Genomic DNA, 27850 nt, shown 5'->3' with positions numbered 1-27850 from the left:
GTTGGTTCTGATCTCTGTTGTAAAAGTCCATGCATGGATGAACATAGCCTGTCACAGTCAAAATCTAACCTGCACCCATCCCTCTCCCCTAATCACTTCCACTACGGTTCTACAAACACTGTCCTGCAACTAAGAAACCGGAAATTAGCATGCGAAAAAATTACAATTTGACTTATTATGTTTTTTGAAACTTCTCACTTGTCCTTTTATTAACAACCTTCTTAAACCAGAAGTAATTTAAACATTTCCATGTATCACCAATACAGTGGCATGCAAAAGTTTGGGCACCTCTGTTACTGGGAATAGCTAAGCGAGTAAAAGATGTCCTGATTTCCAAAAGGCATAAAGTTAAAGATGACACATTTCTTTAATACTTTAAGCAAGATTACTTTTTTATTTCCATCTTTTACAGTTTTAAAATAACAAAAAAGGAAAAGGACCTGAAGCCAAAAGTTTGGGCACCCTGCATGGTCAGTACTTAGTAACACCCCCTTTGGCATGTATCACAGCTTGTAAACGCTTTCTGTAGCCAGCTAACAGTCTTTCAATTCTTGTTTGGGGGATTTTTGCCCATTCTTCCTCGCAAAAGACTTCTAGTTCTGTGAGATTCTTGGGCCATCTTGCATGCACTGCTCTTTTGAGGTCTATCCACAGATTTTCGATAATGTTTAGGTCGGGGGACTGTGAGGGCCATGACAAAACCTTCGGCTTGCGCCTCTTGAGGTAGTCCATTGTGGATTTTGAGGTGTGTTTAGGCTCATTATCCTGTTGTAGAAGGCATCCTCTTTTCACTCTCAGCTTTTCTTTTATACAGACAGTGTGATGTTTGCTTCCAGAATTTGCTAGTATTTAATTGAATTCATTCTTCCCTCTACCAGTGAAATGTTCCCCGCGCCACTGGCTGCAACACAAGCCCAAAGCATGATCGATCCACCCCCGTACTTAACAGTTGGAGTGGTGTTCTTTTCATGAAATTCTGCACCCTTTTTTCTCCAAACATACCTTTGCTCATTGCGGCCAAAAAGTTCTATTTTAACTTCATCAGTCCAGGGGACTTGTTTCCAAAATGCATCAGGCTTGTTTAGATGTTCCTTTGCAAACTTCTGATGCTGAATTTTGTGATGAGGACGCAGGAAAGGTTTTCTTCTGATGACTCTTCCATGAAGGTCATATTTGTGCAGGTGTCACTGCACAGTAGAACAGTGCACCACCACTCCAGAGTCTGCTAAGTCTTCCTGAAGGTCTTTTGCAGTCAAACGGGGGTTTTGATTTGCCTTTCTAGCAATCCTATGAGCAGTTCTCTCAGAAAGTTTTCTTGGTCTTCCAGACCTCCAACTTGACCTCCACCGTTCCTGTTAACTGCCATTTCTTAATTACATTATGAACTGAGGAAACGGCTACCTGAAAACTCTTTGCTATCTTCTTATAGCCTTCTCCTGCCTTGTGGGCATAATTTATTTTAATTTTCAGAGTGCTAGGCAGCTGCTTAGAGGAGCCCATGGCTGCTGATTGTTGGGACAAGGCTTGAGGAGTCAGGGTATTGATAAAGCTTTGAAATTTGCATCACCTGGCCTTTCCTAACGATAACTGTGAACAAGCCATAGCCCTAGCAAGCTAATTAAGGTCTGAGACCTTGGTAAAAGTTATCTGAGAGCTCTAATCTCTTGGGGTGCCCAAACTTTTGCATGGTTCTCCTTTCCTTTTTTTTACCCCATTCTAAAATTGTACAAAACAAAAATAATACACTAATCTTGCTTAAAATGTTGAAAAGAATGTTTCATCTTTAATTTTACGACTGTTGGAGATCAGTTCACCTTCTGCTCACTTAACTATTCACAGTAACATAAATTTTGACCAGGGGTGCCCAAACTTTTGCATGCCACTGTATGTATTATTCAATCAACTGCATCACATCAATAAATAACTAAAATAACATAATTCTGTATACACACACACACACACTTAAGTCTAAGCAACACACACAAAATGCTGGAGGAACTCAGCAGGCCAGGCAGCATCTATGGCAAAATATATAGTCGATGTTTTGGGACGAAACCCTTCAGCAGGACTGGAGAAAAAGCCGAGGAGTAGATTTGAAAAGTGGGCGGAGGGGAGAGAGAAAAATGCCAGGTCATAGGTGAAACTTGGAGGAAGAGGGATAAAGCAAAGAGCTAGGAAGTTGATTGGTGAAGGAGACAGAAAGCCACGGAAGAAAGAAAAAAGTGGGGGGGGGGTGGAGGAGCACCAGAGGGAGGTGATGGTCAGGCAAGGAGATAACATGAGAGAGGAACAAGGAGATAGGAAATGACGAAGTTGGGGGGGGAGGGGGGTTGTGGGGAGGCGTCACCAGAAGTTTGAGAGATCAACGTTCATGCCATCAGGTTGGAGGCTACCCAAAAGGAATACAAGGTATTGTTCCTCCAACCTAAGTGTGGCCTCATCATGACAGTGGAGGAGGCCATGGATGGACATATCGGAATGCGAATGGGAAGTGGAATTGAAATGGGTGGCCACTGGGAGATCCTGCTTGTTCTGGCGGACGGAGTGTAGACGCTTGGCAGTCTACTTTAGTAACAACTCCCCCAAGAGGACCACAACTTTATCGTGGTTTGGAGGCTTGCGTGCCTCAATGACCCGGAGAGCTACGTTGGCTGGAGTCAGGGCTTTATGCTTTGGTTCTTGGCAGGGTGATCCATTCCAAACAGGTCAAAGGGTAGAGGCCAGACTAAGTGATCCTCTAGTCCTCCAGGTTGGGGCTTCAGCTCAGGGCTAAAAACCCTGACTAGTAATTGTTACGGGAACAGCAATGACAAATCATTCTACATCTGAGTGCAGTGGTGTTCCCGAGTCTCCATCTGAACATGTTGAAAACAAAGAGGAAGCCACTGACAGGATGAAGGAAGCCCTGAACACTCCAAGGGATGGAGGACCTTTATTGCTACCATAAACACTAGCAGTGTAATAATGGGCAGTAAGTTAGTTAGTAAGAATTAGCATATTATAATTACACCAAGGAAATTGCATCTAACTCACTTTAATTTATGAAGAGTTCCTTTATTCTGCTGCAAGCTTTGATTCTTATACAGTTCTTCAGTTCAAAATTTTAAAAGCAAGACCCTAACAGTGTTAATGAGCAAGGGGATATTGGAGCCCAAGTTTATAGCTCCCTGAAAGTGGCAACACAGGTTAAGAGTGGTTAAGACATATGGCATGCTTGCCTTTAGTAGGCGAGGCACTGAGTTCAAAGGTCAAAAAGTTATGTTGCAGCTTTATAAAACTCTAGTTAGGCCACATCTGAAGTACTACAAACAGTTCTGGTTGCCCTGTTATAGGAAGGATGTTGAGGCTTTGATCAAGGTGCAGAAGAGCTTTACCAGGATGTTGCCTGGATTAGAGGGCATGTGCTCTAACAAGAAGTTGAACAAATTTGGGCTGTTTTCTTTGGAGAAGGAGAGTCTGAGGGCAGATCTGAAAGAGGTCTACAAGATTGTGAGAAACACAGACAGTGCAGAGAGACAATATCTTTTTCCAAGGCTTGAAATGTCTAATACCAGAAAACATTATTTAAGATGAGAAGGAGCAATCTCAAAGGAGATGTGAGAGGCAGTTTGTTCGTTCGTGGTGGTGGTGGTGTTGTTTTTTTTAAACACAGAGTGGTGGATGTCTGGAAGGCACTGCCTGGTGTAGTGGTAGATGCATTAGGGACTTCTAAAAGATGTTTAGTAGGCATATGAATGTGAGGAAAATGGAATGATATGAACGTTGTGCAGATTAAAAAGATTAGTTAGTGATTTCATTATGAATTTAAATGGTTCAACCACTGCAGACCAAAGGACCTGTTCCTATGATGAACTCTTCTATGTTCTATGTAAAATTTCCCCTTAACCTCCCACCACCCAATCCCATTCCTTCAGATCTCCGAAATGTTGGCATACCTCTCCGCATTTTCTGCCGAACTGCATAATAGCATTATAGGTCATCATCTTCACTAAAATCACCCCTTTTAACAGGTACACAAGAATCTTGCTGCAAAACTGCAGTTGAACATTGTGACATATCTGAAGATAAAACAGTGAACCTATCACCTGAATAAAACTCTATTAAAAAGTCAGAAGGATGCAAACTAAAATCTATTAAAACTTGCCATGAAAACTGTTGCGATTTTAAGCACGTATAATAGCAAGTAAAAAGTCATTAGATAATGATAACAGACACAAGAGATTATGCAGATACTGGAAATCTTGACCAACACACATAAAATACTGGGAACTCAGATCAGCAGCATCTATGGAGGGAAATGAAGAGTCGATATTTCAGACTGCGATCATTCATCAGGACTGTTCTAATAAAAGGTCTCAGCCCAAAAAGTGACCTGTTCATTTCCCTACATAGATACTATCTGACCTACTGAGTTCCTCCAGCATTCTGTGTATGTTACTCAGAGACTACATAATCATGTGTACCAAAAGAAAATCACTGTAAATATTGAGGTCATGCAGCAAAAGTTATTAAGCATTAACATTATTAGCCCTGACCACTGTATCATAGCTTACACTACGGTGATTTTGCTTGAGGCAGACCAAGACTACAAGTAATAACAGTGCAGCTGACATTGTGAAATCTCCAGGACCCTGGCAACAGCTCATAACTGTTTTAATAGTACTGCAATATGCATCCTTCAGTCCTGCTCATGCAAGACGGTTTCCTTCCCACACAAATCATATACTATAAAATGTTGCTGTGCATGCATCTATTCTAGATTTTTTTGATACCTTCTACAGAAGTGAGCATGCTCACTTTAGAAAATGTGCAGATTCTATCCTCCCCACCACCGAGGATACCTTCAAAAAGCAATGCCTGAAAAAGCCAGCATCCATCACTGTTCAGGGCATGCCCTCTTCTCATTACTAGCATGGGGGGTGGGGGGTGAGGAGTACAGGAGCCTGAAGGCACAGAGTCAACGTCTTAGAAACAATTTCTTCCTGTCTGCACTCAGATTTCTGTGTTATCTATGAACCCATGAGCACTACCTCATTATCTTACTCTCTTCTTGCATGAAATTTTTTTCTATATTTCTTATTATAACTTAATTGTATTTTTTTAATGTACCGCACTTTACTGCTGCTGGAAAACAAGTTTCATGACTTGTCAATGATAATAAGCCAGATTCTGATTCAAATATGCATGCAATTTAAAAACATTTCCACAAGAATACCAGTCCAAGTGAAATACTTGCCACATTACATCTTTATAATAATGTGAAAATCATGAGGGGACTACAATCTGCAGGTAGATTAGGACTGGATATCAAGAGAGGGAATTTGTTATATATATATATATATGGCTTACGATTGAGCTCACAAAAGGTACAGCAATACTGCACAGGATGTTAAGTAGTGACCCAGATTTTATTAGTGAGCTTAAGATAAAGGACCCTTAGGAGGTGGTGATCATAAGATCATAAAGCACTGGAGCAGAATTAGGCCATTTGGCCCATTGAGTCTGCTCCACCATTAGACCATGGCTGAACCATCTCCGTCTCAACCCTATGTTCCTGCCTTCTTCCTGTAACCTTTCACACTCTAACTTATCAAGAACCCCTCAACTCCACCTTAAATACACTCAATGACCTAGCCTCCACAGACACAAGACAACAAATTCCACAGATTCACCATTTTCAGGATAAAGAAATTCCTCCTAATCTGTTCTAAATGGACTTCCCTCTATTCTGAAGTTGTCCTATACTCCCTCTATAGGAAACATCTTCTCCACATCCTTTCAACATTCGATAGGTTTCAATAAGATCCCTTTCACTCTTCTCATTTGAAGCAAATACAGGCCAAGGGCTAGCATACAATAAGCCTTTCAATTCTGGAATCATTTTCGTGAAACCCCTTTGAACCCTCTCCAATGTCAGCACATCCTTTCTTAGATAAGGGCCCAAAACTGCTCACAATACTTCAAATGAGTCCTCATCAGTGCCTTATAAAGCCTCAACATTACATCCTTGATTTTATATTCTAGTCCTCTCGAAATAATGCTAACATTGTATTTGCCTTCCTCACCACCAACTCAACCTGCAAGTTAACCTTTAGGGAATCCTGCACGAGTCTTCACAACTCTGATTTTTGAATTTTCTCCCTGGTTAGAAAAATAATCTTCTATTCCTTCTATCAAAGTGCAAGACCATACACTTCCAGCACTGCATGCCACTTCTTTGCCCATTCCAATCTGTCGGTCCTTCTGCAGCCTCAACCCTTCCTGTTCCTCCACCTATCTTCTTATCGTCTGCAAATTTGACCACTTAGCCATCAATTCCGTCATGCAAAGCATTGATATATTAATGTGTAAAGAAGCAGTCCCAACACTGACCCCTGTGGAACACCATTAGTCACCAGCAGCAAATCAGAAAAGGCTCCCTTTATTCCCAATGCTCTATCCATGCTGGTATCTTTCCTGAAATTCTATGGGCTTTTATCTTGCTAAGCAGCCTTATGTGTGGCATCTTGTCAAAAACCCTTTGGAAAACCAAATACACAACATACACTGATTCTCCATTGTCCATCCTGCTTACTATTTCCTCATAGAAGTTCACCAGATTTGTCAGGCAAGATTTTCCCTTTAGGAAACCATGCTAACTTTGACCCATTTTGTCATGTGCCTCCAGGTAGCCGAAACCTCATCCTTAACAATCAACTCCAACATCTTCCCAACCACTGAGGTTAGGTTAACTAACCAATAACTTCCTTTCTTCTGTCTCCCTCCCTAATTGAAGAATGGAATGCAATTTACCAGTCCCCTGGAACCATACCAGCATCTGGTGAATCTTGGAAGATCATTACTAATGCCTCTACAATCTCTTCACCTACCTCTTTCAGAACCCTAGGGTATAGTCCATCTGGTCCAGGTGACATGACCTTCAGACCTTTTAGCTTCCCAAGCATCTTCTCCTTGGTCATAACAACTGCACTAACTTCTCCCCCGACACACTCAAACTTGTCGTACTGGTAGCATCTTCCACAGTGAAGGTAATGTAAAATACTTATTCAGTTCATTCACCATTTCCATGTCCCTCAGTACTACCTCTTCAGCATCATTTTCCAGCTGTCTGATATCTACCCTTGCCTCTCTTTTACACTTTATATATCTGAAAAAACTTATGGTATCCACTTTGATATTATTGGCTAGCTTACCTTCATATTTCATCTGTTGTTTTTTCAAAAATTTCCCAATCCTCTAACTTCCAACTAATTTGCTCTATTATAAGCCCTCTCTTTGGCTTTTATGTTGGCTTTGACTTCCCTATCAGCCACAGCTGTGTCATTCTGCCTTTCGAATAGTTCTTCGAGATGTTTTTATCCTGCACCTTCCAAACTGCTCCCAGAAACTGCAGCCATTGCTTCTCTGCCATCATCTCTGCTAGTGTCTTCTTCCAAGCAACCTTGGCCAGCTCCTCCCTCATGCCCCTGTAATTCTCTTTACTCCACTGTAATATTAATACATCTGAATTTAGCTTCTCCTTCTCAAATTGCACAGTGAATTCTATCTTATTAAGGTTACTGCCTCCTAAGGGTTCCTTTACCTCAAGTTCCCTAATAAATCCAGTTCATTACACCACACCCAATCCAGAAGAGCTGATCTCCCCCTCATGGGTTCTACCACAAGCTACTCTAAAAAGCCATCTCGTAGGCATCTACAAATTCTCTTGCATGGAATCCGAAATCAGCACAAACCTGATTTTCCCAATCTACTTGCATATTGAAATCCCTCATGACTATCGTAACACTGCCCTTTTGACATGAATTTTCTATCTCCCATTGTAATTTGTAACCCACATCCTGGCTACTGTTTGGAGGTATGTATATAACTCCATCAGGGTCCTTTTACCCTTGCAGTTCTTTAGCTTCACCCAGAATGATTCTACATCTTCTCATCCTATGGTACCTCTTTCAAAGAATTTGGTTTCATTTTTACATGATAGAATTCACCCCGTAGTTTGAGAATGCTAAAATTGGATGCATTATTTATTTAGGTATAGATACACTGCAGAACAGGCCCTTCCGGCCCTTTGAACCACACAGCCCAGCAAAACACAACCACCCTGATTTAGTCGTATTTATGGGACAATTTACAATGACCGATTAACCTAACTGGCACATCTTTGGACAGTGGAAGGAAACTGGAGGACCCAGAGAAACCCATGCACTCCACGGGAAGGATGAACAGACAACATCAAGATGGCACTCTGAACTCCAGCTGCAGTAGTGTTATGCCAACCACTATATTACCATAGAGCCCCAATGTATCAGTATTACAGTGGAGTAAAGGGATTAGCAGAGGCACAAGAGAGCAGCTGGCTAAAGTTGATTGTAAGGGGACACAAATAGGGATGAAAGAAGAAAAGCAATGGCTGGTGTTTCTGGTGGAAATTCAGAAGGCACAGTAAAGATATACCCCAAAGATGAAGAAGTACAGTGGCAAGAAAAAGTTTGTGAACTCTTTACAATTATCTGGTTTTCAACATTAATTACTCATAAAATATGGTCTGATCTTCAACTAAGTCACAATAATGGACAAACACTATCCGCCTAAAATAATAACACCGAAACAAATGTACTTCTTGGCAATACTGAGTACACCATTTAAACAAGCACAGTCTAGGTTCAAAACAGCGTGTGAACCTCTAGGGTAATGCCTTCTACAAAAGCTATTTGGAGTCAGGTGTTACAGTCAATGAGATGAAATTGGAGGTGTAGGCTGCAGAGGTACCCTGGCCTATAAAAAAAAAGTCAGGTTACTGACAGAAACTGTTCTTCTCAAGAAAGATCTGTTTATTTGCACCATGCTTCAATCAAAACAACTTCAAAAGAACCTTAGAAGAAGAAATGTAGAGATGCATGAAGCTGAAAAAGGCTACAAAGACATTTCTAAAGACCTTCATCAATCCACAGTATGAGAAACTGTCTACTAATGGAGGAAATTCAGTACTGCTACTACTCTCCCTAGGAGTGGGCATTTTGCAAAGATTACACAAAGAGCACAGCGTGCAATGCTGAAGGAGATGAAAAAGAACCCAATGGTAACAGCAAAAGATCTGCAGAAATCTCTAGAACTTGTCAAAGGCTCTCTTCATGTGTCCCCTATATAAAAAAAACATAGAAGTGGTGTTCATGGAAGGACACCATGGAGGAAACCACTGCTCTCCAAAAACATTGTGGAACATCTTAACTTTGCAAAAGACCGCCTCGAGGTTTCACAACACTTCTGAGAAAATATTCTGTGGACAGATGAGGCAAAAGTTGGAACTTTTTGGCAGAAATTAACACCACTATGCTTGGAGGAAAAGGGGCACTGTACACCAACACCTCAACCTCATCCCAACTGTGAAGCATGGTGGAAGGAGCATCATGGATTGGGGCTGCTTTGCTGCCTCAGGGTCAGGACAGCTTGCAATCGTTGAGGGAACAATGAATTCAAAATTGTATCAAGACATTTTACAGGAGAATGTCAATGTACTGGTCTATTACCTGAAGTTTAATAGAAGTTGGATGATGCAACAAGACAATGATCTAAAACACAGGAGTAAATCAACAATAGAATGGTTTAAAAAGAAGAAAATTTGTGTTTTGGAATGGCCAAGTTAGAGTCCAGGCCTTAACCCAATTGAGATACCATGGTATGACCTGAAGAGGGCTGTTCATGTAAGGTATCCTAGAAATATTGATGAACTGAAACAGATTTTTATGGAGGAATGGTCCAAAATTCCTCCTCACCATTGTACAAATCTAATCAACAGCTGCAGGAAACACTTGGTGGAGGTTATTGCTGCTGAAGGAGGTTCTACCAGCTATTAAATACAAGGGTTCACATACTTTTTCCAGCCTGGACTGTGAATGGTTAAACAACGCGTTCAATAAAGACATGAAAAGTAGAATTGTTTGTGTGTTATTAGTTCAGACAAATTGTGTTTGTCTATTATTGTGACTTAGATGAAGATTAGACATGTTATGAATAATTAATGCAGAAATCCAAGTATTGGAAAGGGTTCAAAAACTTATTCTTGCAACTATTTTCTAAGGGAGAATGGGGCAACTGTGGCTGACAAGAGAAGTCAGAGACAGGATAAAAGTGAAAGAGATGGCATATAATATAGCAAAAATTAGTGGGATGGTAGAGGATTGGGAAGTTTTAAAAAACCAGCAGAAGGCAAATAAAACACCTTAAAGAGAGAAAAGATGAAAAATAAAGGTAAGCTAGCCAATAAATTAAGAGGATAAAAATGTATTTTCACATATATAAAGACGAGAGCAAATACTAGACTGCTGGAAAATGATACTGGAGGGGCGTAATGGAGTACACAGAAATGGGGGATGAACTGTGTAAGTATCTTGCGTCAGTCTTCACTTTGGAAGCCATTGACAGTGTGCCAGAAATTCAAAAGGGTCATTAGGAAGTAGTACATGTCAATACTATTACTAAGTAGAAGGTGCTTGGGAAGCTTAAAAATCTAAAGGTATCTAGGTCATCTGGACCAGCTGGACTCTATCCTAAGGATCTAAAAGAGGTAGCTCTGAAGATTATGGAGGCATTGGAAATGATCCTTCAAGCATCACAAGATTCTGGAATGGTTCCTGAGGACTGGAAAATTGGAAATGTCACTCCACTTTTTTTTTTAAGATGGGTGGGAGGCAGAAGAAAGGACATTATAGGCTAATTAGCCTGACTTCAATGGTTGGAAAGATATTGGAGTGTTATTAAGGATGAGGTTTCAGGGCGAAGGCCCATGATAAAACAGGCCAAAGTCAGTATGGTTTTCTAAAGGGAAAATCTGTCTGACAAATCCATTGGAATTCTTTAAGAAAATAACAGACAGGATAGACTAAGGAGAGTCAGTGAATGTCATTTATTTGGATTTTCAGAAGGTTTCTGACAAGGTGCCACATGTGAGACTGTTCAACAAGAGCAGGTATTACAGGAAAGGTACTAGCACGGATAGAAGACAGACTGACTAGCAGGAGGCAAATTGTGGGAATAAAGGGGCCTTTTCTGGTTGGCTGCCTGTAATTAATGGTGTGCCACAGAGATCGGTGTTGGGACCGCTTCTTTTGACGTTATATGTCAATGATTTGGCTGAAAGAAATTATGACTTTCTGGCCAAGTTTGTAGAAGGTGGAAGGGCAGGCTGACAAACCTCTATGTGTGGTGGAAAGGAAATTGCCTGGCTGCATCACAGTATGGAAACATCAATGCCCTTGAACAGAAAATCCTGCAAGTAGTAGTGGATATGGCCCAGTCCACCACGGCTAAAGTCCTCCTCACCATTGCGCACATCTACATGAATCGTTGTCACTGTAAGCAGCACCCATCATCAAGGCCCTTCACTACTCTACCCAGGTCATGGTCTCTTCTCGCTACTGTCATCAGAATGGTGGTACAGGAGCCTCAGGACGCACACCAGCAAGTTCAGAAAAATATTACTACCCGTCAACCATCAGGCTCTTGAACCAAAAGGGATAACTTCATTAGGCCTATCAGTGAAATGTTTCTACAACCCATGGACTCACTTTCAAGGGCTCGTTATTTATTGCCTATTTATTTATTATTATTCTTTCCTTCTTTTTGTATTTGCACAGTTTGTTGTCTTTTGCAAACTGGTTAAATGCTAAAGTTGGTGCAGTCTTCCACTGATTCTATTATGGATTTATTGAGTATGCCCACAAGTAAATTAATCTCACGGTTTTATAGGATAACATATATGTACGTTGATAACAAGTTTACTTTGAACTCTTGAAATTTGACATGTTGACCCAAAAGGTTTAGAGCTTCCAAGTTCATTAAATAAACTGTTACAACAGTATATCTAAGATGGCTGGATGCCAACTACTAATTCTTGCTGCTGAAGTGAGTTATTATTATTTTTTAAATCCCGTCTTTAAATATTACATGATATATTTTTTCAATTAACCCTTCCCATCTCAGCCCTACCCTTCCCAAATTTCCTAACAAAATTACTCTAATATGTGTTAGATTGTACAATACCTGAGCAAATCAGATGAAACAGACCAGTGACTTCTACTCTGCTTCTTCAACAAATATAATGGTTACTTTTACTTCATCCTTATTATTAAACTTACAAACTAATATACATTCACATAGATAACCAAAGTTGTTGGCAAATTTTTTTAGGCAAATTTTTTTACATCTGGGAATTCAAAGTTTCTCTGCTTCCCTCTGCAAACAAGCTGCCTGATCAGCTCAGGCCGTATCTGTTGCCACATGAGGTTAAGACTGGCTCAATCTCACTGGAGTTTTGATGATGAAAGATCATTTCACTGAAATATACACTCAACGGCCAGCACACCTGCTCTTTAAATCAAATATCTAATCAGCCAATCGTATGGCAGCAACTAAATGCATAAAGGCATGCAGACATAGTCAAGAGGTTAAGCTGTTGTTCAAACCAAAGATTAGATTGGGGAAGAAATGAGATCTGAGTGACTTCCATGGTGGAATTATTGTAGGTGTCAGTCAGGCTGGTTTGTGTATCTCAGAACTACTGGGATTTTCACACAAGTCTCCAGTGTTTACAGAGAATCTTGAGAAAAGAAACAAAAAAAAACAGTGAACAGCAGTTCTGTGAGCAAAAATACCTTATTAATAAGGTGTCATAGAATGGCCAAACTGGTTCAAGCTGACAGGAAGGTGACATTAACTGAAATAACCGTGTTACTAGTGGTGCGCAGAACATCTTCTCTGAATGCACATCAAACCTTGAGGTGGATGGCTGAAGCAGCAGAACACCACGAGCATACTTTCAGCAGCCACTGACTGCACCAGTTTGAGAAGGACTGTAGGGTCGTTCTGAGAGGCCATTTGCCATGGTTAGGAGGAACTAGACAACATAATCTGGAAGCAAGTGACTAACTGATCAGAGAAGGAAAGTCCTCACAGAAGGGAGTATGAACCTTTGGAGATCTCTCGTTTTTCCAAAAGTCAGTAAGTTAGGTTGCAGCTTTATAAAACTCTGGTTAGGCTGCATGTAAAGAATTGCATTTAATTCTGGTTGCCCCGTTACAGGAAGAATGTGGAGGATTTGGAGAGGGTACATAAGAAGTTTACCAGAATACTGCTTAGATTAGAGGAAATGTACTATACAGAGAGGTTGGGCAAAGTTGGGTTGTTTTCTCCAGAGGGCAGAGGCTGATAGAAGTTTATAAGATCATGAGAGGCACAGATGGAGTATAGGCAACCAGTACGTATATCTCAGGGCTGGCCGTAATGTCTAATACAAGAGAATGTGCATTATAGACGAGAAGAAAAATTTTATGAAATGTGTGCAACAGGATACTTTTATACAGATGGAGGGTGCCCTGAATCTAATGCTGGTGAGTAGAAATGATAGAAGTGTTAAGAAGCTCTTGGGCACACATATGCAGAAAGTGGAAGGATATTGGTTTGTGAGGTAGAAGGACTAGTCAAGTAAGTTTTTAAAATTGTTAGTTTAATTAGGTCAGCATAACACTTTGGGCCAAAGGGCCTGTTCTTGTGCCGTACAGCTCTACATCTTAAACAAGACACCTTTTGGAATAAGCTGCCATTTGTGGCAGGTACATCAGCATTTAAGAGGTACTTGGACAGGTACATGGATAGGCAAGGTTGAGAGAATATGGACCAAATGTCAGCAAATGGGGACTAGCTTATGTGGGAATCTTGGTTGCTATGGACCAGTTAGACTGAAATACCCAGGTAAATGCTACATAACTCTATGACTCCACCAGAGAAAGGCTGAGGGTTCTGAAAATATTCCCGGTTTAAGATTACAGACATTTATTGCACATAATTTACTTTTGTAGTCTCCAGTAAAGAGTGAGAGTCCAAGACTCTCTGCATACAAACAACTCTTGGATGACAGTCCATGAAAAACAAATATTGGCCTCTGGGGAAGGACCACGGAATATACAAGTAAAGAGGTTTACTGGATACTGGGGAGACCATGTTCTGCTCTCCACCTTTAACTACAAGTTGCTCTCTGCACTTTCAATTTTATTTTATTAACTGAATTGTGGCAATTATTTTGTTTTATATACTGAGTGTGATGCTTGTTTTGTAGACCGCCATGGTTCAGAGGAATGTGGTTTCATTTGGTTGAAGAGAGGATGACAATAAACTTGAACTTCACAAAGCAGCTGCTTTCAATGAAGAAAGTACAAAGAAAAGTTGTTCCAGGTGATTTTTAGGGTTGAAGAAGTTGACATGCAAGCAAAGACTGTGCAGGTGGAGCCTACACTCATTTGTGTTTAACACAATAAAAGGTAATTTTCTGAAGCATACACGATTCAAAGGATGACTACCAAAGTGGATATCATGTACCAACATTTCAGAATGAGGTGGCCATTACTTCAATGTGAGATACAAAACACATTCAGAGGGTCATGAATACTTTGAATTCTCTATGAGGGCTATGAAGATAAGTTACTAGAATCTCTAAATCTTCTAAAGGAATAGATTTGACAGATCCTCATGGAGTTTGAGTGGTATGGGGAGAGAACAGAACTTGAGAGAGCAGGCATCCCATCATTATTTTCCGTTAATACTTTGCAAGCTGTGTACCCTGAAACATCAAGCTCACCATCTGCCTCAAGATGTACCTAACCCCATCTTCAGTATCTCATCCACCCAACGACATCCTTTCCATCTCCAGTCTCTGGGCACCATAACCACTGCCAATTCCAGTGTCATTCCCAGACCCTGCCTTCCCTCTTTCTCCCCCAACACCTCCCATCTCCTTGAGTGAACCTTCTCACACCCATGAGGCCCACCCTCCCTCAGCCACACTTTTCATATCATCTCCCTTCACCTCGCTCCCTTGCCCCATCCCTGTCCACTGCCCACTACCTTCCCCTCCCACAGCGGGTAATCCTCTGGCCCCTCAGCCCAAACCTGTTCCCCTATTCCCAACCTGCACTGACTCAACTATCCCCCTCTCACTCCCCAGTCCCCTTCCCTGCAACCCCGTCCACCATTGGCCCTGCTCCCATCTGCCACCTACTCTGTTCTCCCACTCCCGGAAGTTCCCGACTCCCCGTTCTAAACCACGTCGGGCACGCGGCCGCCGCGCACGCACACGACGCCACCTTCCGTGCCCGCGGCCCGCGCGCGCAGCCATAGTGACCACACAACGGTCGGTGGGGGGGGGGCCGGGGGGGAAGAGGGGTACTGTACAGGAAGACGGAGACGGTCACTGGCACATGCGCAAACATCTCCGATGCCGGGCCCGCACCGACACGGGCCCGGGAACGCGCACGCGTGCTGCGCACACCACGGACCCGCCGCCGCGCTGCTCAATTGGCCCGAGGCCATCGGGCCTCAAGCCGCGAATAATTCCCTTTCCGGCCGCCCCACCCTCCGTTTCTCGTTGCGACACTCTTCTCATCACATCTCACCTCTCTCTGTCTCTCTCTTCGTCGCTCTTTTATCGCCTATATTCTGCTCTTATAATTTTTCCTCTTTCTCGCCTCCCGCGCAGCCACAACAACCGCAAATCGTCCGTCCCCCCCGCCGACGTCACTTCTCTCTCCGGTCTGGGCCGTCACGTGATGTGGGAGAAGCGCTTCAAAGCCCCTTCTGTTCGCACTGAGCTGTCACTTGTTGATTGATGTTTTAAAGCAACGTTTAGTGTGCAATAATGCAATAAGTACGCTTTTGCATATGTGTATATATTTCATGTTTAAATTCTTGCTAAAGAAAAGTTTACTGTCCTCTGCACAAGTACATGCAGGTGCAATGAAAAACCTGTAACAGCATCGCAGACAACTAGGATCAACTGAGGAATGTGCATGAAAAAAAATATATATAAGTCAATTGTACACAATTTCCATAAGAAAAAGCATGATTAGAACAAAAAAAAGTCTATTGTAGTGTGAAGTGCTCCTGGAGATGTTACACTGAGGTAGTGATTAGCCTTGTGCAAGTTGGTTCAAGAGCCAAATGGTTGAAGGGAAGGAGTTGTTCTTGAACCTGGTGGAGTGGGACTTCAGGATGCTGTACCTCCTGCTTGATAGTAGCTGTGACAAGATGGCATGTCCTTGATGGTGGAAAGCTTTGGGTGATTGGTAGCTTTCTTGAGGCATCAGCATCGTCGTCATTATGTGACGTGTCATATTAATCATATTAAGATGTGGGCAATCATGGTCTTACCTTCAGAGATTGTCTGCATGGCGTCAGTGGTCACATAACCAGGACTTGTGCTATACACTAGTTTCTCATATGACCATCCACCACCTGCTCCCATGGTTTCACGTGACCCTGATCGAGGGCTAAGCACTTGGCCAAGGGTCACCTGCAGGTTTGCAGATGGAAGAGCGCCTTGCGCCTCCTTTGGTAGAGACTTATCTCCACACCGCCACCCCCTGGAGGCACAGCCTCCTGTAAATGCTTCCAATAGGAGGGAGGGATGGGCCGTGACGTACTGGGGTGAGATCAGTACTCTCGACAGCTTTCCTGTGATTCTACAGCAACTAGGTTTTTCACTGCAATTCTGCATACAGGTACTTGTGCTTTTGACAATAAACTCAACTTTAACTTTTGCATTCCTGAAACCCTCAGTGCAGAGATTAGACACTGGGATAATCGGGTTAATGACACACTCTTTCTGGAGCAGAGTGATACGTACATCCTGCAAACACTTTTAGGGGAAAATATCGAGTGGCTCTTTGGCTAGGAGGTGCACAGCCATCATAATCATCTAAGTATCCTCATAAAATCCAGCATGCAAATTCCTGTAAGTTTAAATTCTACAGATTATAATTAGAATTTGCATGCTAATTTTTATGTTCACTGGTACACTAGTAAGTAATGAAACGACACAAGAGACTGCAACCCAAAGCAACAATTTATTGAAAGAGCAAAATGGAGCAAATGTTTCGAGGCCTGTCTGAGTGAGTGTCTGTGTGTGGAGGGGGGTGTAGATGAGTGAGAGTGTGAGGGGGGGTTGATGGATGAGAGTCTGAGGGGGTTGATGGTAAGAGTGTGAGGGGGTTAATGGGTGAGAGTGTGGGGGGGTTGATGGTGAGAGTGTGAGGGGTTTGATGGTGACAGTGTGAGGGGGTTGATGGTTAGAGTGTGACGGAGGTTGATGATGAGAGTGTGAGGGGGGTGTAGATGGGTGAGAGTGTGAGGGTGTTGATGGTGAGAGTGTGAGGGGGTTGATTGGTGAGAGTGTGAGGGGGTTGACGGTGAGAGTGTGAGGGTGTTGATGGCTGAGAGTGAGGAGGTTGTTGACGGGTGAGAGTGAGGAGGTTGATGGTGAGACTGACGGGGGTTGATGGTGAGAGTGTGAGGGGGTTGATGATGAGAGTGTGAGGGGGGTGTAGATGGGTGAGAGTGTGAGGGAGTTGATGGTGAGAGCGTGAGGGGGTTGATGAGAGTGTGAGGGGGGTGTAGATAGGTGAGAGTGTGAGTGGGTTGATGGTGAGAGTGTGAGAGTGTTGATTGTGAGAGTGTGATGAGGTTGGTGGTGAGAGTGTGAGGGGGTTGATGCTGAGAGTGTGAGGGAGTTGATGGTGAGAGTGTCAGTGTGGTTGTCGTTGAAGGTGTGAGGCGGTTGGTGGTGAGAGTGTGAGGGGGTTGACAGTGAGAGTGTGAGGGGGTTGACAGTGAGATTGTGAGGGGATTGATAGTGACAGTGAGGGGGGTTGGTGAGAGTGTGAGGGGGTTGGTGAGAGTGTGAGGGGGTTGTTGGTGAGTGTGAGGGGGTTGATGGTGAGAGTGTGAGGGGGTTGATGGTGAGAGTGTGTGAGGGTTGATGGTGTGAGTGTGAGGGTGTTGATGGTGAGAGGGTGAGGGGGCTGATGGTGAGAGTGTGAGGGGGTTGATGGGTGAGAGTGTGAGGGGGTTGATGGTGAGAGTGTGAGGGGGTTGATGGGTGAGAGTGTGAGGGGATTGATAGTGAGAGTGTGAGGGGGGTTGGTGGTGAGAGTGTGAGAGGGTTGATTGTGTGAGTGTGAAGGTGTTGATGGTGAGAGTGTCAGGGGGTTGATTGGTGAGTGTGTGAGGGGTTTGATGGTGAGAATGTCAGGGGGATTGATGGTGAGAGTGTGAGTGGGTTGTTGGTGTGAGTGTGAGGGTTTTGATGGTCAGAGTGTGAGCGGGGATGATGGGTAACAGTGTGAGGGAGGTTGATGGTGAGAGTGTGAGGGGGTTTGATGGGTGAGAGTGTGACGGGGGTTGATGATGAGAGTGTGAGGGGGGTGTAGATAGGTGAGAGTGTGAGGGGGTTTGATGGTGACAGTGTGAGGAGTTTGATGGTGAGAGTGTGAGGGAGTTGATGGTGAGAGTGTGAGGGGGTTGATGGTGAGAGTGTGAAAGGGGTTGGTAGGGGAGTGTGAGGGGGTTGATGGTGAGAATGTGAGAAAGTTGATGGTGAGAGTGTGAGGGGGTTTGATGGGTGAGAGTCTGACGGAGGTTGATGATGAGAATGTGAGGGGGGTGTAGACGGGTGAGAGTGTGAGGGGGTTGACAGTGAGAGTGTGAGGGGGGTTGATTGTGAGAGTGTAGGGGGGTTGTTGGTGTGAGTGTGAGGGTTTTGATGGTGAGAGTGTGAGCGGGGTTGATGGGTAACAGTGTGAGGGAGATTGATAGTGAGAATGTGAGGGGGGTTGATTGTGAGAGTTTGGGGGGGTTGATGGTGAGAGTGTGAGGGTGTTGATGGTGAGAGTGTGAGGGATTTGATGGGTAACAGTGTGAGGGAGGTTGATAGTGAGAATGTGAGGGGGGTTGATTGTGAGAGTGTGGGGGGTTGATGGTGAGAGTGTGAGGGTGTTGATGGTGAAAGTGTGAGGGAAGTTGACAGTCAGAGTGTGAGGGGATTGATAGTGAGAGTGTGAGGGGGGTTGGTGGTGAGAGTGTGAGAGGGTTGATTGTGTGAGTGTGAAGGTGTTGATGGTGAGAGTGTCAGGGGGTTGATTGGTGAGAGTGTGAGGGTTTTGATGGGTGAGAGTTAAGAGGTTGTTGATGGGTGAGAGTGAGGAGGTTGGTGGTGAGAGTGTGAGGGGGTTGATGTTCTGAGTCTGCGGGTGTTGATGGTGAGAGTGTGAGGGGGTTGATTGGTGAGAGTGTGAGGGTGTTGATGGTGAGAGTGTGAGGGTGTTGATGGGTGAGAGTGAGGAGGTAGTTGATGGGTGAGAGTGTGGAGGTTGATGGTTAGAGTGTGAGGGAGTTGATGGTGAGAGTGTGAGGGGGTTGATGGTGAGAGTGTGAAAGGGGTTGGTAGGTGAGTGTGAGGGGGTTGATGGTGAGAATGTGAGAAAGTTGATGGTGAGAGTGTGAGGGTGTTGATGGTGAGAGTGTGAGGGGGTTTGATGGGTGAGAGTGTGACGGGGGTTGATGATGAGAGTGTGAGGGGGGTGTAGATAGGTGAGAGTGTGAGGGGGTTTGATGGTGACAGTGTGAGGGGTTTGATGGTGAGAGTGTGAGGGAGTTGATGGTGAGAGTGTGAGGGGGTTGATGGTGAGAGTGTGAGGGGGTTGATGATGAGAGTGTGAAAGGGGTTGGTAGGGGAGTGTGAGGGGGTTGATGGTGAGAATGTGAGAAAGTTGATGGTGAGAGTGTGAGGGGGTTTGATGGGTGAGAGTCTGACGGAGGTTGATGATGAGAATGTGAGGGGGGTGTAGACGGGTGAGAGTGTGAGGGGGTTGACAGTGAGAGTGTGAGGGGGGTTGATGGTGTGAGTGTGAGTGTGTTGTTGGTGTGAGTGTGAGGGTGTTGATGGTGAGAGTGTGAGGGGGTTGATGGGTAACAGTGTGAGGGAGATTGATAGTGAGAATGTGAGGGGGGTTGATTGTGAGAGTGTGAGGGGGTTGACAGTGAGATTGTGAGGGGATTGATAGTGACAGTGAGGGGGGTTGGTGAGAGTGTGAGGGGGTTGGTGGTGAGAGTGTGAGGGGGTTGTTGGTGAGTGTGAGGGGGTTGATGGTGAGATTGTGAGGGGGTTGATGGTGAGAGTGTGTGAGGGTTGATGGTGTGAGTGTGAGGGTGTTGATGGTGAGAGGGTGAGGGGGCTGATGGTGAGAGTGTGAGGGGGTTGATGGGTGAGAGTGTGAGGGGGTTGATGGTGAGAGTGTGAGGGGGTTGATGGGTGAGAGTGTGAGGGGATTGATAGTGAGAGTGTGAGGGGGGTTGGTGGTGAGAGTGTGAGAGGGTTGATTGTGTGAGTGTGAAGGTGTTGATGGTGAGAGTGTCAGGGGGTTGATTGGTGAGTGTGTGAGGGGTTTGATGGTGAGAATGTCAGGGGGATTGATGGTGAGAGTGTGAGTGGGTTGTTGGTGTGAGTGTGAGGGTTTTGATGGTCAGAGTGTGAGCGGGGATGATGGGTAACAGTGTGAGGGAGGTTGATGGTGAGAGTGTGAGGGGGTTTGATGGGTGAGAGTGTGACGGGGGTTGATGATGAGAGTGTGAGGGGGGTGTAGATAGGTGAGAGTGTGAGGGGGTTTGATGGTGACAGTGTGAGGAGTTTGATGGTGAGAGTGTGAGGGAGTTGATGGTGAGAGTGTGAGGGGGTTGATGGTGAGAGTGTGAAAGGGGTTGGTAGGGGAGTGTGAGGGGGTTGATGGTGAGAATGTGAGAAAGTTGATGGTGCGAGTGTGAGGGGGTTTGATGGGTGAGAGTCTGACGGAGGTTGATGATGAGAATGTGAGGGGGGTGTAGACGGGTGAGAGTGTGAGGGGGTTGACAGTGAGAGTGTGTGGGGGGGTTGATTGTGAGAGTGTAGGGGGGTTGTTGGTGTGAGTGTGAGGGTTTTGATGGTGAGAGTGTGAGCGGGGTTGATGGGTAACAGTGTGAGGGAGATTGATAGTGAGAATGTGAGGGGGGTTGATTGTGAGAGTTTGGGGGGGTTGATGGTGAGAGTGTGAGGGTGTTGATGGTGAGAGTGTGAGGGATTTGATGGGTAACAGTGTGAGGGAGGTTGATAGTGAGAATGTGAGGGGGGTTGATTGTGAGAGTGTGGGGGGTTGATGGTGAGAGTGTGAGGGTGTTGATGGTGAAAGTGTGAGGGAAGTTGACAGTCAGAGTGTGAGGGGATTGATAGTGAGAGTGTGAGGGGGGTTGGTGGTGAGAGTGTGAGAGGGTTGATTGTGTGAGTGTGAAGGTGTTGATGGTGAGAGTGTCAGGGGGTTGATTGGTGAGAGTGTGAGGGTTTTGATGGGTGAGAGTTAAGAGGTTGTTGATGGGTGAGAGTGAGGAGGTTGGTGGTGAGAGTGTGAGGGGGTTGATGTTCTGAGTCTGCGGGTGTTGATGGTGAGAGTGTGAGGGGGTTGATTGGTGAGAGTGTGAGGGTGTTGATGGTGAGAGTGTGAGGGTGTTGATGGGTGAGAGTGAGGAGGTAGTTGATGGGTGAGAGTGTGGAGGTTGATGGTTAGAGTGTGAGGGAGTTGATGGTGAGAGTGTGAGGGGGTTGATGGTGAGAGTGTGAAAGGGGTTGGTAGGTGAGTGTGAGGGGGTTGATGGTGAGAATGTGAGAAAGTTGATGGTGAGAGTGTGAGGGTGTTGATGGTGAGAGTGTGAGGGGGTTTGATGGGTGAGAGTGTGACGGGGGTTGATGATGAGAGTGTGAGGGGGGTGTAGATAGGTGAGAGTGTGAGGGGGTTTGATGGTGACAGTGTGAGGGGTTTGATGGTGAGAGTGTGAGGGAGTTGATGGTGAGAGTGTGAGGGGGTTGATGGTGAGAGTGTGAGGGGGTTGATGATGAGAGTGTGAAAGGGGTTGGTAGGGGAGTGTGAGGGGGTTGATGGTGAGAATGTGAGAAAGTTGATGGTGAGAGTGTGAGGGGGTTTGATGGGTGAGAGTCTGACGGAGGTTGATGATGAGAATGTGAGGGGGGTGTAGACGGGTGAGAGTGTGAGGGGGTTGACAGTGAGAGTGTGAGGGGGGTTGATGGTGTGAGTGTGAGTGTGTTGTTGGTGTGAGTGTGAGGGTGTTGATGGTGAGAGTGTGAGGGGGTTGATGGGTGAGAGCATCAGGGAGTTGATGGAGAGAGTGTGAGGGGGTTGATGGTGAGAGTGTGAGGGGGGTTGATTGTGAGAGTGTGGTGGGGGGTTGTTGGTGTGAGTGTGAGGGTTTTGATGGTGAGAGTGTGAGCGGGGTTGATGGGTAACAGTGTGAGGGAGATTGATAGTGAGAATGTGAGGGGGGTTGATTGTGAGAGTTTGGGGGTGTTGATGGTGAGAGTGTGAGGGTGTTGATGGTGAGAGTGTGAGGGATTTGATGGGTAACAGTGTGAGGGAGGTTGATAGTGAGAATGTGAGGGGGGTTGATTGTGAGAGTGTGGGCGGGTTGATGGTGAGAGTGTGAGGGTGTTGATGGTGAAAGTGTGAGGGAAGTTGACAGTCAGAGTGTGAGGGGATTGATAGTGAGAGTGTGAGGGGGGTTAGTGGTGAGAGTGTGAGAGGGTTGATTGTGTGAGTGTGAAGGTGTTGATGGTGAGAGTGTCAGGGGGTTGATTGGTGAGTGTGTGAGGGGTTTGATGGTGAGAATGTCAGGGGGATTGATGGTGAGAGTGTGAGTGGGTTGTTGGTGTGAGTGTGAGGGTTTTGATGGTCAGAGTGTGAGCGGGGATGATGGGTAACAGTGTGAGGGAGGTTGATGGTGAGAGTGTGAGGGGGTTTGATGGGTGAGAGTGTGACGGGGGTTGATGATGAGAGTGTGAGGGGGGTGTAGATAGGTGAGAGTGTGAGGGGGTTTGATGGTGACAGTGTGAGGGGTTTGATGGTGAGAGTGTGAGGGAGTTGATGGTGAGAGTGTGAGGGGGTTGATGGTGAGAGTGTGAAAGGGGTTGGTAGGGGAGTGTGAGGGGGTTGATGGTGAGAATGTGAGAAAGTTGATGGTGAGAGTGTGAGGGGGTTTGATGGGTGAGAGTCTGACGGAGGTTGATGATGAGAATGTGAGGGGGGTGTAGGGTGAGAGTGTGAGGGGGTTGACAGTGAGAGTGTGAGGGGGGTTGATTGTGAGAGTGTGGGGGGGTTGTTGGTGTGAGTGTGAGGGTTTTGATGGTGAGAGTGTGAGCGGGGTTGATGGGTAAAAGTGTGAGGGAGATTGATAGTGAGAATGTGAGGGGGGTTGATTGTGAGAGTTTGGGGGGGTTGATGGTGAGAGTGTGAGGGTGTTGATGGTGAGAGTGTGAGGGATTTGATGGGTAACAGTGTGAGGGAGGTTGATAGTGAGAATGTGAGGGGGGTTGATTGTGAGAGTGGGGGGGTTGATGGTGAGAGTGTGAGGGTGTTGATGGTGAAAGTGTGAGGGAAGTTGACAGTCAGAGTGTGAGGGGATTGATAGTGAGAGTGTGAGGGGGATTGGTGGTGAGAGTGTGAGAGGGTTGATTGTGTGAGTGTGAAGGTGTTGATGGTGAGAGTGTCAGGGGGTTGATTGGTGAGAGTGTGAGGGTTTTGATGGGTGAGAGATAAGAGGTTGTTGATGGGTGAGAGTGAGGAGGTTGGTGGTGAGAGTGTGAGGGGGTTGATGTTCTGAGTCTGCGGGTATTGATGGTGAGACTGTGAGGGGGTTGATTGGTGAGAGTGTGAGGGTGTTGATGGTGAGAGTGTGAGGGTGTTGATGGGTGAGAGTGAGGAGGTTGTTGATGGGTGAGAGTGTGGAGGTTGATGGTTAGAGTGTGAGGAAGGTTGATGGTGAGAGTGTGAGTGGGTTGATGGTGTGAGTGGGAGGGTGTTGATGGTGAGACTGTGAGCGGGGTTGATGGGTAACAGTGTGAGGGAGGTTGATGGTGAGAATGTGAGGGTGGTTGATGGTGAGAGTGTGAGGGTGTTGATGGTGAGAGTGTGAGGGGGTCTGATGGGTGAGATTGTGAGGGGGGCTGATAGGTAAGAGTGTGAGGAGGTTGATGCTGAGAGTGTGAGCGGGTTGTAGATAGGTGAGAGTGTGAGGGGGTTGATAGTGAGAGTGTGAGGGGGTTGATTGGTGAGAGTGTGAGGGTGGTGATGGGTGAGAGTGAGGGGGTTGATGGTGAGAGTGTGAGGGACGTTGATGGTGAGAGTGTGAGGGGGTTGATGGTCAGTGTGTGAGGGGTTTGATGGTGAAAGTGTGAGGGGGATTGATGGATGAGTGTGTGCGGGTGCAGATGGGTGAGAGTGTGAGGGGGTTGATGGTGAGAGTGTCAGTGGGCTGATGCTGAGAGTGTGAGGGGGTTGATAGGTGAGAGTGTGAGGGTGTTTGATGGTGAGCGAATGAGGGGGTTGATGGTGAGAGTGTGAGGAGGTTGATGGTGAGAGTATGAGGGGGTTGATGGTGAAAGTGTGAGGGGGTTGGTGGTGAGAGTGTGAGAGGGTTGATGGTGAGTGTGTGAGGGGTTTGATGGTGAGAGTGTGAGGGGGTTGATGGTGAAAGAGTGAGGGAGTTGATGGTCAGAGTGAGGGGGTTGATGGAGAGAGTGTGAGGGGGGTTAATGGGTGAGCGAATGAGGGGGTTGATGGTGAGAGTGTGAGGAGGTTGATGGTGAGAGTATGAGGGGGTTGATGGTGAAAGTGTGAGGGGGTTGGTGGTGAGAGTGTGAGAGGGCTGATGGTGAGTGTGTGAGGGGTTTGATGGTGAGAGTGTGAGGGGGTTGATGGTGAAAGAGTGAGGGAGTTGATGGTCAGAGTGAGGGGGTTGATGGAGAGAGTGTGAGGGGGGTTAATGGGTGAGAGTGTGAGGGGGTTGATGGTGAGAGTGTGAGGGGTGTTGATGGGAGAGAGTGTGAGTGGGTTGATGGTGAGAGTGTGAGGGGGTTGATGGTGAGAGTGTGAGGGGGTTGATAGGTGAGAGTGTGAGGGTGTTTGATGGTGAGCGAATGAGGGGGTTGATGGTGAGAGTGTGAGGGGGTTGATGCTGAGAGTGTGAGGGGGGTTGATGGTGAAATTGTGAGGGGGTTGATGGTGAGAGTGTGACTGGGTTGATGGTGAGAGTGTGAGGGTGTTGATGGTGAGAGTGTGAGGGTGTTAATGGTGAGAGTGTGAGGGGGTTGATGGTGAGAGTGTGAGGGAGTTGATTGGTGAGAGTGTGAGGGGGTTGATTGGTGAGATTGTGAGGGGGTTGATGGAGAGAATGTGAGGGGGTTGATGGTGAGAGTGTGAGGGTGTTTGATGGTGAGCGAATGAGGGGGTTGATGGTGAGAGTGTGAGGGAGTTGATTGGTGAGAGTGTGAGGGGGTTGATGGTGAGAGTGTGAGGGGGTTGATGGAGAGAATGTGAGGGGGTTGATGGTGAGAGTGTGAGGGTGTTTGATGGTGAGCGAATGAGGGGGTTGATGGTGAGAGTGTGAGGGGGTTGATGCTGAGAGTGTGAGGGGGGTTGATGGTGAAAGTGTGAGGGGGTTGATGGTGAGAGTGTGACTGGGTTGATGGTGAAAGTGTGAGGGTGCTGATGGTGAGAGTGTGAGGGTGTTAATGGTGAGAGTGTGAGGGGGTTGATGGTGAGAGTGTGAGGGAGTTGATTGGTGAGAGTGTGAGGGGGTTGATGGTGAGAGTGTGAGGGGGTTGATGGAGAGAATGTGAGGGGGTTGATGGTGAGAGTGTGAGGGTGTTGATGGTGAGAGTGTGAGGGTGTTAATGGTGAGAGTGTGAGGGGGTAGATGGTGAGAGTGTGAGGGTGTTAATGGTGAGAGTGTGAGGGGGTTGATGGTGAGAGTGTGAGGGGGTTGATGGGTGAGAGTGTGAGGGGGTTGATGGTGAGAGTGTGAGGGGGTTGATGGAGAGAATGTGAGGGGGTTGATGGTGAGAGTGTGAGGGGGTTTCATGAGTGAGAGTGTGACGGAGGTTGATGATGAGAGTGTGAGGCGGGTGTAGATGGGTGTTAGTGTGAGGGGGTTGGTGGTGAGAGTGTGAGGGGGTTGACGGTGAGAGTGTGAGGGAGGTTGACGGTGAGAGTGTGAGGGAGGTTGATGGTGAGAGTGTGAGTGGGTTGATGGTGTGAGTGGGAGGGTGTTGATGGTGAGACTGTGAGCGGGGTTGATGGGTAACAGTGTGAGGGAGGTTGATGGTGAGAATGTGAGGGTGGTTGATGGTGAGAGTGTGAGGGTGTTGATGGTGAGAGTGTGAGGGGGTCTGATGGGTGAGATTGTGAGGGGGGCTGATAGGTGAGAGTGTGAGGAGGTTGATGCTGAGAGTGTGAGCGGGTTGTAGATAGGTGAGACTGTGAGGGGGTTGATAGTGAGAGTGTGAGGGGGTTGATAGTGAGAGTGTGAGGGGGTTGATTGGTGAGAGTGTGAGGGTGTTGATGGGTGAGAGTGAGGGGGTTGATGGTGAGAGTGTGAGGGACGTTGATGGTGAGAGTGTGAGGGGGTTGATGGTCAGTGTGTGAGGGGTTTGATGGTGAAAGTGTGAGGGGGATTGATGGATGAGTGTGTGCGGGTGCAGATGGGTGAGAGTGTGAGGGGGTTGATGGTGAGAGTGTCAGTGGGCTGATGCTGAGAGTGTGAGGGGGTTGATAGGTGAGAGTGTGAGGGTGTTTGATGGTGAGCGACTGAGGGGGTTGATGGTGAGAGTATGAGGGGGTTGATGGTGAAAGTGTGAGGGGGTTGGTGGTGAGAGTGTGAGAGGGTTGATGGTGAGTGTGTGAGGGGTTTGATGGTGAGAGTGTGAAGGGGTTGATGGTGAAAGAGTGAGGGGGTTGATGGAGAGAGTGTGAGGCGGTTTAATGGGTGAGAGTGTGAGGGGGTTAATGGTGAGAGTGTGAGGGGTGTTGATGGGAGAGAGTGTGAGTGGGTTGATGGTGAGAGTGTGAGGGGGTTGATGGGTGAGAGTGTGAGGGGGTTGATAGGTGAGAGTGTGAGGGTGTTTGATGGTGAGCGAATGAGGGGGTTGATGGTGAGAGTGTGAGGGGGTTGATGCTGAGAGTGTGAGGGGGGTTGATGGTGAAAGTGTGAGGGGGTTGATGGTGAGAGTGTGAGGAGGTTGATGGTGAGACTATGAGGGGGTTGATGGTGAAAGTGTGAGGGGGTTGGTGGTGAGAGTGTGAGAGGGTTGATAGGTGAGAGTGTGAGGGTGTTTGATGGTGAGCAAATGAGGGGGTTGATGGTGAGAGTGTGAGGAGGTTGATGGTGAGAGTATGAGGGGGTTGATGGTGAAAGTGTGAGGGGGTTGGTGGTGAGAGTGTGAGAGGGTTGATGGTGAGTGTGTGAGGGGTTTGATGGTGAGAGTGTGAGGGGGTTGATGGTGAAAGAGTGAGGGGGTTGATGGAGAGAGTGTGAGGGGGGTTAATGGGTGAGAGTGTGAGGGGGTTGATGGTGAGAGTGTGAGGGGTGTTGATGGGAGAGAGTGTGAGTGGGTTGATGGTGAGAGTGTGAGGGGGTTGATGGTGAGAGTGTGAGGGGGGTTAATGGGTGAGAGTGTGAGGGGGTTGATGGTGAGAGTGTGAGGGGTGTTGATGGGAGAGAGTGTGAGTGGGTTGATGGTGAGAGTGTGAGGGGGTTGATGGTGAGAGTGTGAGGGGGTTGATAGGTGAGAGTGTGAGGGTGTTTGATGGTGAGCGAATGAGGGGGTTGATGGTGAGAGTGTGAGTGGGTTGATGGTGAGAGTGTGAGGGGGTTGATGGTGAGAGTGTGAGGGGGTTGATAGGTGAGAGTGTGAGGGTGTTTGATGGTGAGCGAATGAGGGGGTTGATGGTGAGAGTGTGAGGGGGTTGATGCTGAGAGTGTGAGGGGGGTTGATGGTGAAAGTGTGAGGGGGTTGATGGTGAGAGTGTGAGGAGGTTGATGGTGAGACTATGAGGGGGTTGATGGTGAAAGTGTGAGGGGGTTGGTGGTGAGAGTGTGAGAGGGTTGATAGGTGAGAGTGTGAGGGTGTTTGATGGTGAGCAAATGAGGGGGT

The 27850-nt window shown here is 46.4% G+C and overlaps 1 protein-coding gene across 2 annotated transcripts in view; it reads right to left on the bottom strand.

Moving 5' to 3' along the window:
- Positions 1-15561, bottom strand: part of LOC134346717 (E3 ubiquitin-protein ligase RING2-A-like) — a 41924-nt gene extending 26363 nt beyond the window's left edge. For both annotated transcript variants that reach the window (XM_063048276.1, XM_063048277.1), the window contains exon 1: positions 15444-15561. The gene's annotated coding sequence lies outside the window, so the exon portion shown is untranslated. The remainder of the gene's footprint in view (positions 1-15443) is intronic.
- Positions 15562-27850: the final 12289 nt, after the last annotated feature.

Source organism: Mobula hypostoma, chromosome 5 (assembly GCF_963921235.1).
Source record: "Mobula hypostoma chromosome 5, sMobHyp1.1, whole genome shotgun sequence".
NCBI classification, from domain to species: Eukaryota; Metazoa; Chordata; class Chondrichthyes; order Myliobatiformes; family Myliobatidae; genus Mobula; species Mobula hypostoma.
Note: the sequence above shows the minus strand (reverse complement) of the source record. Positions and strands in the feature narration are given on the sequence as shown.